Raw genomic sequence first — 15852 nt, 5'->3', positions numbered from 1 at the left:
CTAATTAGCATATGATTTTGACTAACAATGAGATTTGTCTATATCTAGAATTAACTCAATGCTTAAAAACTATAAAATCCAAATTGCAAATATAAATTATTTATAAACTTATATGTGAAACATAATTATGTAAAGAAAGATCCCCACGATCAATTAGAACTATAATCAATTTCGAAATTACACTCAAAAGAGAACTCATTAAATAAATTATAAATAAAATAATGTTATGTACCATAAATTGAGATACTCAAGTAAAGATTGAACTTGAATTGGCGGTGCGTCAGGTCCGTGTATTAGTGCAACACATGGGCGACGTTTGAAGACCCAAGTAGCAACCCATTTTGATGGATCTTCACCTTCAAAAAATAAATTTAATATTGTGTGAGCCAATGGCCCACATATCAGATATTAAACTGATAAGAACAAATACTACACCTGATCCTAGCCAAAAGGCCAAGAAAGGTATGAGCTTCACGATCTACACACCTCTTCTTTTTATACTATGATTCAAAAGCAATTTTCTTTCTCGTGTTGGATGTGGGATAAAGTGATATTTTGTTGTTTTGAATCTGAATTATGCTTTTAATGTAGCTTCATTAAATATAAAAGGAATTACCCCACCCTTCGCTCGATATTTGTCCCTAGTTTCTATTTTCGCCTATCCTTAAAAATTTGTCACCTTTTAGTTTTACCTTAGTTGGTAATGGGCCTACATTCCATAAACTCATTCTCATTTAAATTTTATTATAAAACTAATATATAAGAGTATGTCTCACATGCCGCTAACTTTTTCAATTCACTTTCTATTTAATTTTTTAAAACCGGTGCTGGGTCAAATCGTGACAAATTATTAGGGATGGAGGGAGTATAAACTCGAAAACTATAGCAAAAACATTCTTCTAATTAGCATATGAATGTGACTAACAACTGGATGTGTCTATATCTAGAATTAACTCAATGCTTATAAACTATAAAATCCAAATTGCGAATATAAATTATTTATAAACTTATATGTGAAACATAATTATGTAAAGAAAGATCCCAAAATCAATTAGAACTATAATCAATTTCAAAATTACACTCAAAAGAGAACCTCATTAAATATATATTAAATAAAAATATTATGTACCATAAATTGAGATACCCAAGTAAAGATTGAACTAGAATTAACGGGGTGCGTCAGGCCCGTGCAGTAGTGCAACGCATGGGCGACGCTAGAAGACCCAAGTAGCAAGCTACTTTGATGGATCTTCACCTTTGAAAAATAAATTTAATATCGTGTGAGCCATTGACCCACATATCAGATATTAAACTGATAAGAACACATACTACACTTGATCTTAACCAAAAGGCCGAGAAACGTATGAGCTTCAACATCTACCCACCTCTTCTTTTTATACTATGATTAAAACACTATTTTCTTGCTCGTGTTGGATGAGGGATAATTTAATATTTTGTTGTTTTGAATCTGAATTATGCTTTTAACGTAGCTTCATTAAATATAAAAGGAATTACCCCACCCTTTCCTCGAAATTTGTTTAAATATAAAAGGAATTACCCTACCCTTCCCTCGAAATTTGTCCCTAGTTTTTATTTTCGCCTGTCCTTAAAAATTTGTCACCTTTCAGTTTTACCTTAGTTGGTAATTGGCCTACATTCCATAAACTCATTCTCATTTAAATTGTATTATAAAACCAATATATAAAAGTATGTCTCACTGGCGGACCTGCGGATGCGACTTGTGGTTTTCTTTGATTCAAGTTATATAGAAGAGATAACTGAACCGGATGGATCAGCTAGCAAATGTCGTTGCTACTTGATCAAGTTGCTCTCGCTCTCGCACGCCACCAATGTAATTTATAAACTCTCAATTTTGCACTACTTTAACAGTAAAGCGGCAAGTTCGGGGTCGATCCCACAGAGAAGCTCGTATATCAAGTGTGTGAGTAGTGAACAAGGGGTTGGCTGCTGCCACGCTTTAACTTTTAGGAGTTTTTAACTACTGATTTTACCTTAGACAGAAAAGTAACTAACTACTTGCTCAAGGGAATTTTAACTACTAGGTCAATTGAATTTTAGACTAGAATGAAAATTAACTACTTGGAACAGTAAACATGATGACAAAAACAGAACAACTTTGATTTTATACTCAGAATCCAAACGAGTACAGCGGACATTCGAAGTACAGAAAGATCGAAACTTTAACTACAAAGCAACTTGAAATTAAACTAAGCTAACACTTCGGAAAATACGAAAGCAAGTAAACCCAGAAGATCCTTGGCAGGAAACTTGAGACAACGCTGACAGATATTATGCAGACTCGACGGAAGAAACGATCGGAGGATTGATCGTATCCCAGCAGAGCATGAGGTGCTGCTTAAAATCAAATTATGAGCTTACCCTAGAAATGCAGCACACGTATGATGAGCAGAAATCCAGCATGGATGAAATGATTAACCAAATCGCCATGCTAGCTGATATAATGAAAGGGATACAAGAAGATTGAGCACAAGCCAGGGTGAATGAGAATAAAGTAGAAGAAGAAGGTATGAGTGAGCCTGAGGAGAAGGAGTTATCAAATGCTGAGCAAGAGTCAAAGGACCCGATGGAGAAGCAAGAAAGAACAGGAGCCGTTGAAGCCGAACCAACATGGGAGAAGTCCCAAGCGGAAGAAGAAGCGATCGTTGCACCTCTCATCTACGACATGACGTGCGAAACTCCAGAGGAGATGGACGGGATAAGCCTCAAGGGGAGAAAGGAGAGGACATCGTTATCGCTGCAAGGGATTTGGCGCTTTCGCTATTCTACTCCGGGTAAAAACAGAGCATGCTACGAAGAAAGTAGAGAGGGCATGTACTGAAGTAGAAGGAAGAATGCGCAAGTAAAATGCCACCTCCCAGGATAGTGTTCAAAGTTACATCATAGTATTCAAACCGGCTTTTAGTCTCCGTGGATCGATAATTTAGCTTACCACGTGCTACTTAACTCGTACACTTGCGGGTGACGCTTTTGAATACTAAATTAGCACGAGTCAGAACCGTTAACTATTCCGTTATAAAATGACACATCATACATCAATTATTTAAATATATTCCACATAATATCCTACTTGAAAAAAAACATAAAGATAAAAATGAAACTTTATAAGAATCCAAATTGCATTTTCAGATTTATATCAGTAAAACCAAACTACTCAACCTTCAACTAACCTACGCTTATATCAATCTTCTTCAATGAATTTCAGCCAATATAATCAAACAAAAAATTTCTTCTTCTCTCTGCATATTGAAGACAAGCAGGAACAATGCTCCAAAAAATATACACACAAGATAATGAGGAGACTTGCTAGACGCTCAATATTTCTTTCATTTTGTTGTGCCATTTTTTGTTTCTGAAAAAAAAAGGAAGATGAGGAAGGAGCCTTGTAATTGCAGAATTGTGACGAAAAGTAGATTGCAGATTGCAATAAAAATGCAACCAATTAGAATGCACTCAATGTGTTCGATGAAACTTCTAAATGAGATTTGGGATACTGTTCCTGCTTCAAAACCGCTGTTCATACTTACAAATGAGATTGGGGGCGTCATTCCAGATTCAACTACTAAAAGTTCAATATATGAAAGCATTCAATAGGTTTGATCCCTTAAACTTTTCTCTTAATGTAGTTATTAATAAGTATTCCAATATGTTTGATTCAACTACTAGATGTTTAGTTCATTGATAAGTTCATTGATTCCAATAGGTTTGATTCAACTACTAGAATGTTTAATTTCTTGACAAGTATTAGAAATGATATAAGAAATCTGTAGGCTAAACCTTCTTTTCTTCTCCACACTTACATCTTGAACAATTTAATTGACAAGATATACTGCAATAATTCAATAATCTCATCAATCAACCTATAAACAATGATCCCAGTTGATTTTCCTCTCATAAGAAACTAATTGGATATACACTTGTTACATCCAAAATTTTACTCTAAAAATAGATGATGATCATGCAATTAATTCCCAGGAAGTGAAAATTCCACATATAATCTGCTATCATCAGAACACTTTAAACTATATGAAAATTCATTTATACTTTAGTAGGAATAGAAAAAAAAGAGATTCATATAATTCTTTAAGAATAAATCAAACTTACGAAGTGCAAAAGCAATAAATTTCGTGTAACAATGCGAACAATTGTCTTATCTATTATTCATAAACTTAATTCAAGATCCACATCATTTCCTCTCCTTTGCTTGAGTTGTGAATGTAGTTATTTTGCGTTGTGCCTCAACTTGCAGTTGTCTTGTTGTAATCGATGTTTTTCCTTTCCATTTTAAACCTGAAGTTGTCTGGTTCTTGCTGCCTGGGACATCTTTATTTGCATCTTCAGATGGTCATGAAAACAATGTTTCTTGATGTGTCTTCACATATTTATTCGACCTTATTCCTGGCTGATCAAAGCAAACCAACAATGTAATTATTCTGAAATATTGAGCATGAGGTAACTTAAATTATATATAAAAGAGTAATATAATGCTTACATTAACAATTGCTTGACCAGTATTCTCATTGATATATAGTCCATAACTAGTTGGATGATTTGTCGAACCTTTCGTCATCCTTGATTTTGTGGTTCTGCTTCTTTTACCTAGTTGGATTGAGCCATTATGCCTTTTTGATGATTGTTCATCCCTCATTTCATTTCTGCTTTGAGAGAGTGACTTATTTGTTGCATATTGCTCTAGACTTCTAACATTATCTTCTCCGGGCTACATTAAAATTAACAAGAAAAGCATTGTTAAGAAACCACAATTTTATGAGAGCACTTTATTGTAAAAGGGGCTGAGTAATAGTACCATATTCATCTTTTGAGGACATCTTCTTATATAATGTCCATGCTGCTTACATATTTTGCAAGTCATGATTCTTCCTTTTCTGGATTGTTTGCCTGCCTTCTGAATCTCATTTTTATCTTTCTTTCTTCTAACTTTAGGCCTCCCTGGTAACTTTCTGTGAGCCGGTGGTGCAATTTCTTCTTTACCAGTTTCGGCCCACAAGATCTTTCCTCTCACGGGTTGTATCATGAACTGATAGGCCTTCAAATATGTAGATTCTATATACCAATGAGCAACGAAATTTTCTGGCTCCAACCCTTCACTGTGCAGGACACAAACTGCATGTTGGCATGGGATACCGGTAAGTTCCCACTCTCTACATGTACAACTTGACGACTTCAAATTAACGATATGTCTGTTATCTTGGTCATATACATTAGAAACCTCATATCCTTCATCCCCATTCCAAACCATTTGCCACTTAATGAGGGTCTGAGTAATAGTACCATATTCATCTTTTGAGGACATCTTCTTATATAATGTCCAGGCTGCTTACATATTTTGCAAGTCATGATTCTTCCTTTTCTGGATAGTTTGCCTGCCTTCTGAATCTCATTTTTATCTTTCTTTCTTCTAACTTTAGGCCTCCCTGGTAACTTTCTGTGAGCCGGTGGTGCAATTTCTTCTTTACCAGTTTCGGCCCACAAGATCTTTCCTCTCACGGGTTGTATCATGAACTGACAGGCCTTCAAATATGTAGATTCTATATACCAATGAGCAACGAAATTTCTGGCTCCAACCCTTCACTGTGCAGGACACAAACTGCATGTTGGCATGGGATACCGGTAAGTTCCCACTCTCTACATGTACAACTTGACGACTTCAAATTAACGATATGTCTGTTATCTTGGTCATATACATTAGAAACCTCATATCCTTCATCCCCATTCCAAACCATTTGCCACTTAAATGAGAGCTCTTTGTTTCTTTCTAATTTTTGCATAGGTCTTGGTCCAACAACACATATCCAAGTTGTACAAAACTTCCTTTTAGCATATAATCTTCTCATTACCTGAACTCTTATATCTTCCAACATAGAAATAATTGGCTTACACCTTGCATCTAGTATCCAACCATTGAATGTTTCAGCCATATTATTATCCACAGAATCACACTTTGGAGTTGTCCTAAAGTATGCTTTTGAAAAGGATTCAACATTGTATTGCATAAAATCTTCCAAAATCCCATTTCCCAATACATCCATTTCTCTTAACTGTGACTTTAAATCATTTTCAAAAGTACTCCTAGCACACTTCCAAAATGCTATCTTTCTCTCTTCACCTTTCCATTTTTTTGCCCAAGCTGCGTAGACGTGTCTAGCACACATTCTATGTTCAACTTCTGGCAAGTGCTCATTAATTGCACTATCCAAACCCTACAGTAGAAAAATATAGAATGAAAATTAATATACAACAAGTAAAAAAAGTCCAATATGAGAACACTGATTTATTTTATACCAATATATTACACTTACTTTTTGCCTGTCAGATATGATGGTTAGTTCTGCTCCATCTCCAATAGTCAAATCATACTTAAATAAATTCAAGAACCAACCCCAATTCTCTTTATTTTCAACAGATACGACTGCCCAAGCAATTGGAAACATTTGATTGTTTCCATCTCGTCCAACAGCACATAAAAGTTGTCCTTTACATACACCCTTCAAAAAACAGCCATCTAAACCTATTATATTCCTACATCCTTTTGTCCAACCTTTCTTGCATGCAGCAAAACATACATTAAAACATCTAAAATGGTTGATATCTCCACCTTCATCTTTTGAAGCCTTGACCACACAAGTTGTACCAGGATTACTAGAATTTATTTCTTGAACATAATCATGCAATCTCTTATATTCCTCGGTATAAGATCCTAATAAATCAGCAATCACCTTTTTCTGATATTCCGAGCTTGAGTCAAGCTAATTTTAAGCTTCTGCTCAGTTTTGCATAGATTCTTTAAGTCTCTATACTTAATAAAAGGTGTAGCCAATAATCTATCCTTCAAGACTTTGGACAAAGACTTGCTAGTAGCCATGTGATTGGTGTTTTTCCTGTAACACTTATGGTTAGGCACATAAGTTTTCACTACAAAGTCATTATTGTGACTGTTTTTAGATGCCAAAAATTTCCAAGGGCATTTTTCCATGCATTCAGCCCTAACTCTGACTTGATCGTTTTTAATATAATGAATTTGTAAACCCTTCATTATAGCATACTTTGCAAGTGCATCTCGACACTCTTGAACATTTTGGAATATCATGCCACAACAAAATACTGGTATGGTTGCCATTGGATCAAAGCGTACCATTTCACTTGGTTTTCTAAGTGCATGGTCTCCACACTCTTCATCTGACTCACTATAATAGCTACAACAATCATCACTGTCATAATAAAAACTCCCGTCAGAATCGTTACCCTCTTCTAATTCATCATCCTCATCTTCTTGAGCATCATCTTCTTGGGAATCACATATAATGTCATCTACATATGCATCCAACTCATCATCAGACCGAGTATTATCTTCACCATTAAATGTGTTCTTCTCCTTGAAAGATCTTATATTTTTCCTTGACATTTGTACTTCTTCATCATCATCAGTCAAGAATGCTATATCCTTGTTGAGATTATCAAAAGTTTGTTGTAGAAGTTCATCTTCCGAGCCATTATCATCTGACAAATCAACACCTTGATTGACTCCTCTATCAATTACTTCTGTTTGCTTAGAAAGAGTGACTTCTTTAGCTAGATTCTTATGTTTGACATAAAATTCTAACTTTGTCTTCTTGTATAACTCACTGACAATGCTCAAAATGGCCTGATCATCTTTTACTAGTACAAAATTTCCTTGTTTGTGATAATATAACCCATCAATTGACTCCAATTCATATTGCAGGTCTTCTTTAACATAAGATATAATCTCTGGATATGAGATCTTATCAATGTCCAAGGCATCACACACTTGAGTAACTTTTCCACCAACATAGCGACGTCTACTATCATCAACAAATCTACCCCCATGATATATTGACAATATAAATGTTTTTTCAGACATTCTGCAGAAGCACAACAATGGTACACCGTAATATTTATGACTATAAATGTGGATATTTGCTGGTTTCAAATTTTAAACTTATGTACTCAAAACGTCTGGAATTAATGTATCTAATTTTGTTGTGTATAACACCTTCTAAGATAACAAGTATGAATAGTGTTTATGCAAAATAAATCTTAAGCCTAAAGCATTGCCAAATTATAGATAAACCTGGTCAAATTAAACTATGGTATAATCTTTATGAAGTGCATACTCCATAAATCAATATTGGAACTATAATTTTATACTACCAAACATTCACAGCACGCACACAGAAAAATATTTGTGTTTCTTTAATTTACATATTCTCGACCAAATTTCATTGTATGTTAGTGCTGAAGAATAAAAAAATCAAAAATCAAGAACTTCTCAGTTGACATACCTGGAAATCTTTGCGCCCACAATGATATTAGCAATTTCAAAGCATATTGAATATTGGGAACAAGAACTTTCATAGGAGAAATATTTATGACGGCTATTAAGAAAATTTGTTTAAAAGAGGTTCACGTAGGGTAGAGTGTAGCATGTTTAATTAGCGGATTTCATTAATTAAGATATGACATGGAGTTTATTTTAATAATAATTTATGAAGTGGAATAAATAAGATATGATGTGGATTATATTTTAATAATAATTGATGAAGTGGAATATATTTAACTGTTAAGTTAACGGATTGAATGTAAACCGTTAAAAATGATCTATTGATATAAAATCTAGAAGTACAAGGACCAATTAAAACGGAAATATTGTATAAGTACCTATTGAAATAAACAATCAAAGTACAGGGACCTATGGATGTGTTTTGCCATTTAAATTTTGTTGATGTAGTAGTATTATACTATTATTAATTATTTCTAGTTTTATTTGTACTACGTATATTCTACATAAATAATAAAGTGTGGCTATTAATTTAAATTTTGTTGATGTAGTATTATATTATTATTAATTATTTCTAGTTTTTTTTGTACTTTTTTTATAACATGTAAAAGTAATTATTTCTAGTTTTTTTGTACTACGTAAATTCTACATAAATAATAAAGTTTGGCTATTAATTTAAATTTTGTTGATGTAGTATTATATTATTATTAATTATTTCTATTTTTTTGTACTTTTTTTATAACATGTAAAAGTTATAACTGTACGTTTATATTTTTCCCATTAAATACAATATATAATTGGGAACATGTATATGAGGAATGTCCAAATTTTGGGATAGATTTACATAATTTAAAGTACTAATTGAATTTATGATTTATATTCATTACTTTCTATGTAGAGTTACGTATAGTTGGTAGATAACATATTTAGATTTCCACTTGTCAAATATCTATTTGTTGGATATACCACCTCATTATGCCATTTGGTATGTCCGGACTAGTGAATTTTTTTTCCATGATGACTTACTCAAATCTGATTTATTGATTAAAGAAAAATTATTTACCAGCTAAACTATGTATATATTAGGGCGGTACTTACACATGTTAGAAAAGGTATATTCGAGTGGAATAAAATTTTATATATCATGCATATGTAACTCAACTTTTTTCCATAGAAATTAACTAAGAGTAATTTCAACTTAACTCCTTATCTTATTCTTTAGACGTGTTTATATATGTTGAAATTGGAATTTCCATTTCAGTAAGGCAAAGGTCATTATCAATTTTAGATAAATCTTTACTATTTGTATCACAGGCCATACTAAGTTAGGTATTAAACAGTCATATCATAAATCATAATAGTATCATTTTATTTTCTTCATTTTCTACTACATCTTGAATTGTCGCTTTGGAAAGTTCAGTTCTCGTTGACTCAGAAGCTATTTTGATTTTTGATCCCATCTTTTTGTAAATGAAAACTAAAATTATGGAAAATGATGGTTTCTTTTAGGCCATCACTTGTGGAATAGATTTAACATTGTTAATTCTAGTGTTTTTTTCCTTCTTAAAATTAAGTAACTTAAAAAAATTACTGGCAAATTATAAATGGAGTATATCTAGGAAAATCCACATACTACTATCAATTAATGTTATTTTTCAAAAAATTGTGGATGTTGCAATTATATCAAATAGTAGTCAACAATTTGACGTTGTCGTCGTTGTCGTTGTCGTCGTGATCACTGTGATAAACATGATATAGTGCTGTAGCTTGGAGATGCAGTCAAATACTAGCAAACTGAGTAAGCAATTTGTGTATTTTTCTTTGTTGGAGATATTGAAGATAGGGGTTCCGTTGACACTTTCTGCATGAGGTTGAGAGTTAAAACAATGCTGTATTGCGCCAAAGCAGAAAATCAAAGTAGCAGAGTTAATTCAAGGCTGAAAATTTGTACTTGTCTTATTTGGTTTAGTTCATATACATGTGATCCATATATATTGAACAAGATCTCAAATATTACTTTTGTATATACTCTCTAGTTATAAGTTTAAGTAGGAAATAATGGTTTATCTATAATGAGAAAGATGCCTCAAACTATGTAGGAGCCTGCAATATATTATTTGAGGCACTGTTTTGCACTTTATATTATTTAAGCAAGGTCTGAGATCATTATTTCGTTTGATATGATGTAAGATCCTACAATATATTATACGAGGCAGAGATAATTGATTATTAATTAAATGATATGTGACAAAATAGGTACTAGCCATAATATTAACAGCTGGTATGAGTATATTTTGTACTCCCTTTTATCAAGTGATTGACTGTTTTTAAGCACATATTTGAGAAAAATAATATAGTAATAAATAGTTAAAGTGGAAAAAAAGTAAAATAAGAGAGGAAATAATGTAGATGAAGTTCTCTTCTACATTATTCTTTCTTTTACTTTACTTTTTTCTCGAATTTAACTATTTATTATCATGTTCTTAAAATAACGGTCAAAAAGAAATCAATCCCTCAAATTAGAATGGAGGGAGTATGAATTTTATGATGAGAAATATATGTGGATAGGGTCCCTATTTGATGGGGCAACTTTCCATTGTAGGATTTTAAGATATCAACTACTCCTGTTACATTAGGTGGTGGAAAGGGCACTATTAATATGAATGTGGCCAAACTTTATACATACCTTATAATTTAATAAACATATCAAATAAATTTCATATACTTTACTTGTAAAGACGTTGAATTATAAAAGTGAGTCACATATCCAACTTTATATGTAAATAAACCACATAGTATTTGGTCGAGTTCGACTCACTGGTGCAGTACAAGTTCGTTTAATATTACTGGCGAGGTTTTTATGAACGACAAGCGCGAATTCAGACCAAGTTATATGGAAAGATAACTGAACCGGTTGGATCAGTTAGCAAATGTCGTTGCCACTTGATCAAGCCGATCTCACTTTCGCTCGTTTACCCACCAAAGTAATTTATAACTCCCAATTTTGCACTACTTTAATAGTAAAGCGGCAAGTTCGGGGTCGATCCCACAAAGAAGTTGGTGTATCAAGTGTGTGAATAGTGAACAGGGGGTTGGCTGCTGCCACGCTTTAACTTGAGAGTTTTTAACTACTGATTTTACTCTAGACAGAATTAAACTGGCTAATTTGAACAAGGTAAATTTAACTACTGGATCAAGTGCATCATAACGAAACTGAAACTAAGCAGTACATGCGAGGATGAAAACGAAAACAACTTCGATTAAACTAGAACAGTACAGCGTGAATTTTAAACTAAGCTAACACTCTGGAAATTACGAAAGCAAGTAAAACCGAGAAGAGCCTCGGCGGGAAGCTTAAGACTACGCCGACAGATAACAAGTATTCTGCAGCGCTTCTTCAGTCGCCCTTTCTAACTAAACATTACTTTATCTAAGCTAAGCTAAGCTATTCTAGAGAACTGAAATAAGCTAGAGAACTAAGCTAAACTAGGCGGAAAGTAAAGGATCAGATCTCTTTCATGTGGTGGCACATTCTCTATTTATAGGCTCGGCACGACCTCCAGCTGGATAACGATCTTGGCAGGGAATATTCGCTGATGCTGAGAGTGAACGACTCATTGATTGCTACGTGCTCTTATTCTAGAACGACGACGCTTTTCAGTAACAAGTTCGTGACTCAGCTCCGTCCTTGCGTCTCATATATCAGCACGTGTCCCCTTCTAGAACATTGTCCTTGATAACAGAATGCTGCGCACCATCCAGCTCATAGCCTCGCGTGTCCTTCTTCTGGCATCCAGTGGTCCCCTCCTAACTGCTTGATTACTCCCCTTGATCAACTTCCCCCGAAATCTGGCCTTTTTCGCCTATTGTACTCGCTTGATCAGTTTGGTCTTGTTGCTTTGGTCAAGCGGCATTCCTGCACATTTAACACTTGCTTTGCGCGATAAACCGATCAAGTAGAGTATATTTTACCCTTAAACCGATGCATGAAATGAGCCTTATCAATTACTATACGAGCAATCAAATGAGCCGGTAACAAATTCTAAACAGTAAAACAATCCCAAACATATAAAAATAATTCATATATCAATGTTATGAATTGATGAATAAAGAAGCATGCAAGTGCATGAGAAAGTATTGTGGAATGCATCTCACTCGAGCAAGAAGTCAGATTCAAAAGGCAGTTTATAACGGCTACTAGCCGTTGGAGCTAAAGTCACACTTAGTGGTTGTAACCAATTCTTGAGTGAAGACTTATTCACTCTTTCTTGTTCTTGCCTTGTATAAATAGTTAATAGCAGCTGCTTAGTTAGATGCAACGTAGTCACTTGATTCATCTCAATAAAAGCTTTTGATTTTCTCTCTATAAGAAAACTCTATAATTCTCTTCAAGCGTGTGTGTGATCTTGATTGATAGCGTGAGTGTGTAATACATCAATTGGCGCCGTCTGTGGGAACATGCTATTGATCGATCAAGAAAGGAAACGATGGCAGCAAGGCTTGAGGCAGAGAAGTTCTCCGGGAAGAATGACTACGGGCTATGGAAGATGAAGATGAGAACCGTTCTTGTGCAGCAAGGGCTTGCGGCAGTTCTGACTTCGGCTGAATCAGAGGTAAAAGGCAAGGTCCCGGTGCTTGATGATAAAGCACAAGCCAAGATGGATGAAATGCAGATGAAGGCTCACAGCGCAGTCATTCTTTGTTTAGGAGACAAGGTATTGAGAGAAGTTCAAGCGGAAACTACTGCATCAGGTATTCTGAAGAAACTTGATGAGGTTTATTTGGCAAAGTCCTTGGCCAATAGATTGTATATGAAAAGAAGGCTTTACTCGTATAGTTTTACAGATGATAAACCTATAGTTGAGCAACTTGAGGATTTCTGTAAATCTATTGATGATCTTGAGGCGGTAGATGTAAAAATCAGTGATGAAGACAAGGCCATTTTGGTGCTCAATGCCTTGCCTGATTCACATGATCAATTGAGAGATGATATTCTTTATGGGAGAGATAAAGCCATCTCCTATAATGAAGTTTACTCTGCTCTCATGGCTAAGGAATTACAGAAAATCAGTGCCAAGAAAGGTGAGCCTCAACCAGAGTCCCTCAATGTTAAGAGGTGGAACAAGAAGAAGTTCTACAAGAAGAAGTTCTACAAGAAGCCTGAAGAATCCAAGAATAATGTCTCTGGAGTCAAGGAGACTAGATCCTGTCATTGGTGCAAAAAGCCCGGCCACATAAAAAAGGATTGTTATGGCTGGAAAAAGAAGATGGCCTCAGAAAATAAGCCACACACAAATCTTGTCAGCAGTGATGGTGAAGAAGCTGCTGAGGTAATGAATGTCACTGATAGATTTGATAGAGGATCATGGATATTGGATTCTGGTTGCTCATTCCATATATGTCCACATGTGGAATGGTTTTATGATCTCAAAGAATGTGAGGGATCAGTTTTATTGGGTAACAATAAGGCCTGTAGGATAAAGGGAGTTGGGAGCATCAAGCTCAGACTCAATGATGGATCAATGAAGATATTATCTGAAGTTAGATATATTCCTGAGGTCAAACGAAACCTGGTATCTCTAGGTACCCTGGAGAAAAAGGGATATAGTTTTCAGTCTGAAGGTGGAGAAATGAAAGTTTTCAAGAAGCAGCAGCTCAAGTTGGTGGGACACAGAAGGGGTAGCTTGTATTATCTTGAAGCTACTGTCATTCAAGAAGAGTCTCATGCTGTTATCTCTAATGATCTCAGGACCTGGCATTTGAAGCTTGGTCATCCGGCAGAGGGAACTTTGAAAGAATTGGTCAAGAAAGGGATGATTCAAGCAGATACTCAGAATAAATTGGCCAAGTGTGAAGACTGTTTGTTGGGAAAGTCAAAGAAGTTGCCATTCCCAACTGGATCTCATACTTCTACCTCACCTCTAGACTATGTACACTCAGATCTATGGGGTCCCTCACCTGTAAAGAGCCTAGGGGGTGGTAGATATTATATGTCTATCATTGATGACTACTCTAGAAAAGTGTGGGTGTTTGTATTGAAGGAGAAATCTGAGGCATTCAGCTCATTCAAGGCCTGGTGTACAGAAATGAAAAATCAGAAAGGTTCATATCCTCGGGTACTCAGAACTGACAATGGATTGGAGTATTTGTCAAATGAGTTTGATGGCTTTTGCAAAGAGAAAGGGATTGCAAGGCATAGGACTGTTCCAGCCAACCCCCAACAAAATGGGGTGGCAGAAAGAATGAACCGCACACTCCTCGAAAGGGTCAGATGCCTACTGTCATCATCTAGTGTAGGCAAGCAATTTTGGGCCGAGGCTGTGAGCACATCAGCTTATCTGATCAATAAGTGTCCCTCTTCAGCCATTAAAGGCTCTATACCAGATGTGAGATGGTATGGGACCAAGATTGACTACTCCAGGCTCAAGCCTTTTGGGTGCAAGGCTTTTGCACATATGAAACAGGGCAAACTAAGTGCAAGAGCCTTGAGATGCATCATGTTGGGCTATCAAAAGGGAGTCAAGGGGTATAGGCTCTGGTGTATTGAACCTCAAAATCAGAAAATAATTGTCAGCAGAGATGTTGTATTCATTGAAGAAGAAATGCCACTTTTGAGTCAGAAGGCTCTTAACAAAGATAGTGAGAATGATGGATCTGACAAGATGGATGTATTTAGTGCACCATCTGATGAAATGGGTCAGGAAAATGTTGAAACCGATGGAGTAACAGGGGAGCTAGATGATGAGTCAGAAGATCTGCAACATCATGATACCACCCCAACAGAGTATCAGATAGGCCGGGACAGGCCAAGAAGAAGCAATCGTAAGCCACCGGCAAGATTTGAGGACTATGAGATGTTGTACTATGCTCTAAATGTGGCAGAGCAACTGGAGTATGCTGAGCCTAGCACTTTTCATGAGGCTATCAGTGGACCTGAGAAGAATGAATGGGTTCAAGCAATGAAAGAAGAGCTTGAGTCTCTGATAAACAACAAGACTTGGATCTTGGTTGAGAAGGTAAAGTCTAGAAAAATCATTGGATGTAAGTGGGTGTTTAAAAAGAAAATAGAATCAGCAGCCACTGAGAAAGTGAGATTTAAAGCTAGGCTTGTAGCAAAGGGGTTCAACCAAGAAGAGGGGGTAGATTTCAATGAAGTGTATTCACCAGTTGTGAAACATAACTCCATCAGGGTTCTTATGGCAGTAGCTGCAAGAAGAGGTTGGGATCTGGAGCAATTAGATGTAAAGACAACCTTTCTCAACGGGGATCTTGAGGAAACAATATACATGGCACAACCACAGGGTTTTGAAGCCCCTGGATCTGAAGAGAAAGTGTGTCTCCTCAAGAAAAGCATATATGGTCTTAAACAAAGCAGCCGCCAATGGTATTTGAAGTTTGGTGAAAATTTGGCAAAGTTGGGTTTTGACAGATCCTTGTATGATAGTTGTGTTTTCATCAAGAGGCAGAAAAACAAGGCCCCTATCTACCTTCTCCTA

At 35.5% G+C, this 15852-nt stretch overlaps 1 protein-coding gene, 1 long non-coding RNA gene and 2 other non-coding genes across 4 annotated transcripts in view; 1 reads left to right on the top strand and 3 right to left on the bottom strand.

Moving 5' to 3' along the window:
• The window catches only part of LOC121755480 (40S ribosomal protein S9-2), a 458258-nt gene that overhangs the window by 342536 nt on the left and 99870 nt on the right, over positions 1 to 15852 (bottom strand). The gene's annotated exons all lie outside the window — the stretch shown is intronic.
• Positions 271 to 466, bottom strand: LOC121756592. Its single transcript, XR_006040976.1, has one exon. It is a non-coding gene; the product is annotated as a U2 spliceosomal RNA (small nuclear RNA).
• LOC121756737 lies at positions 1170 to 1365 on the bottom strand. The gene has a single exon (XR_006041109.1). It is a non-coding gene; the product is annotated as a U2 spliceosomal RNA (small nuclear RNA).
• LOC121755487 lies at positions 3190 to 7893 on the top strand. Its single transcript, XR_006040757.1, has 3 exons — positions 3190 to 3633; positions 4984 to 5186; positions 7781 to 7893. It is a non-coding gene; the product is annotated as an uncharacterized LOC121755487 (long non-coding RNA).

This window comes from Salvia splendens, chromosome 11 (assembly GCF_004379255.2).
Source record: "Salvia splendens isolate huo1 chromosome 11, SspV2, whole genome shotgun sequence".
Lineage (NCBI taxonomy): Eukaryota > Viridiplantae > Streptophyta > Magnoliopsida > Lamiales > Lamiaceae > Salvia > Salvia splendens.
Note: the sequence above shows the minus strand (reverse complement) of the source record. Positions and strands in the feature narration are given on the sequence as shown.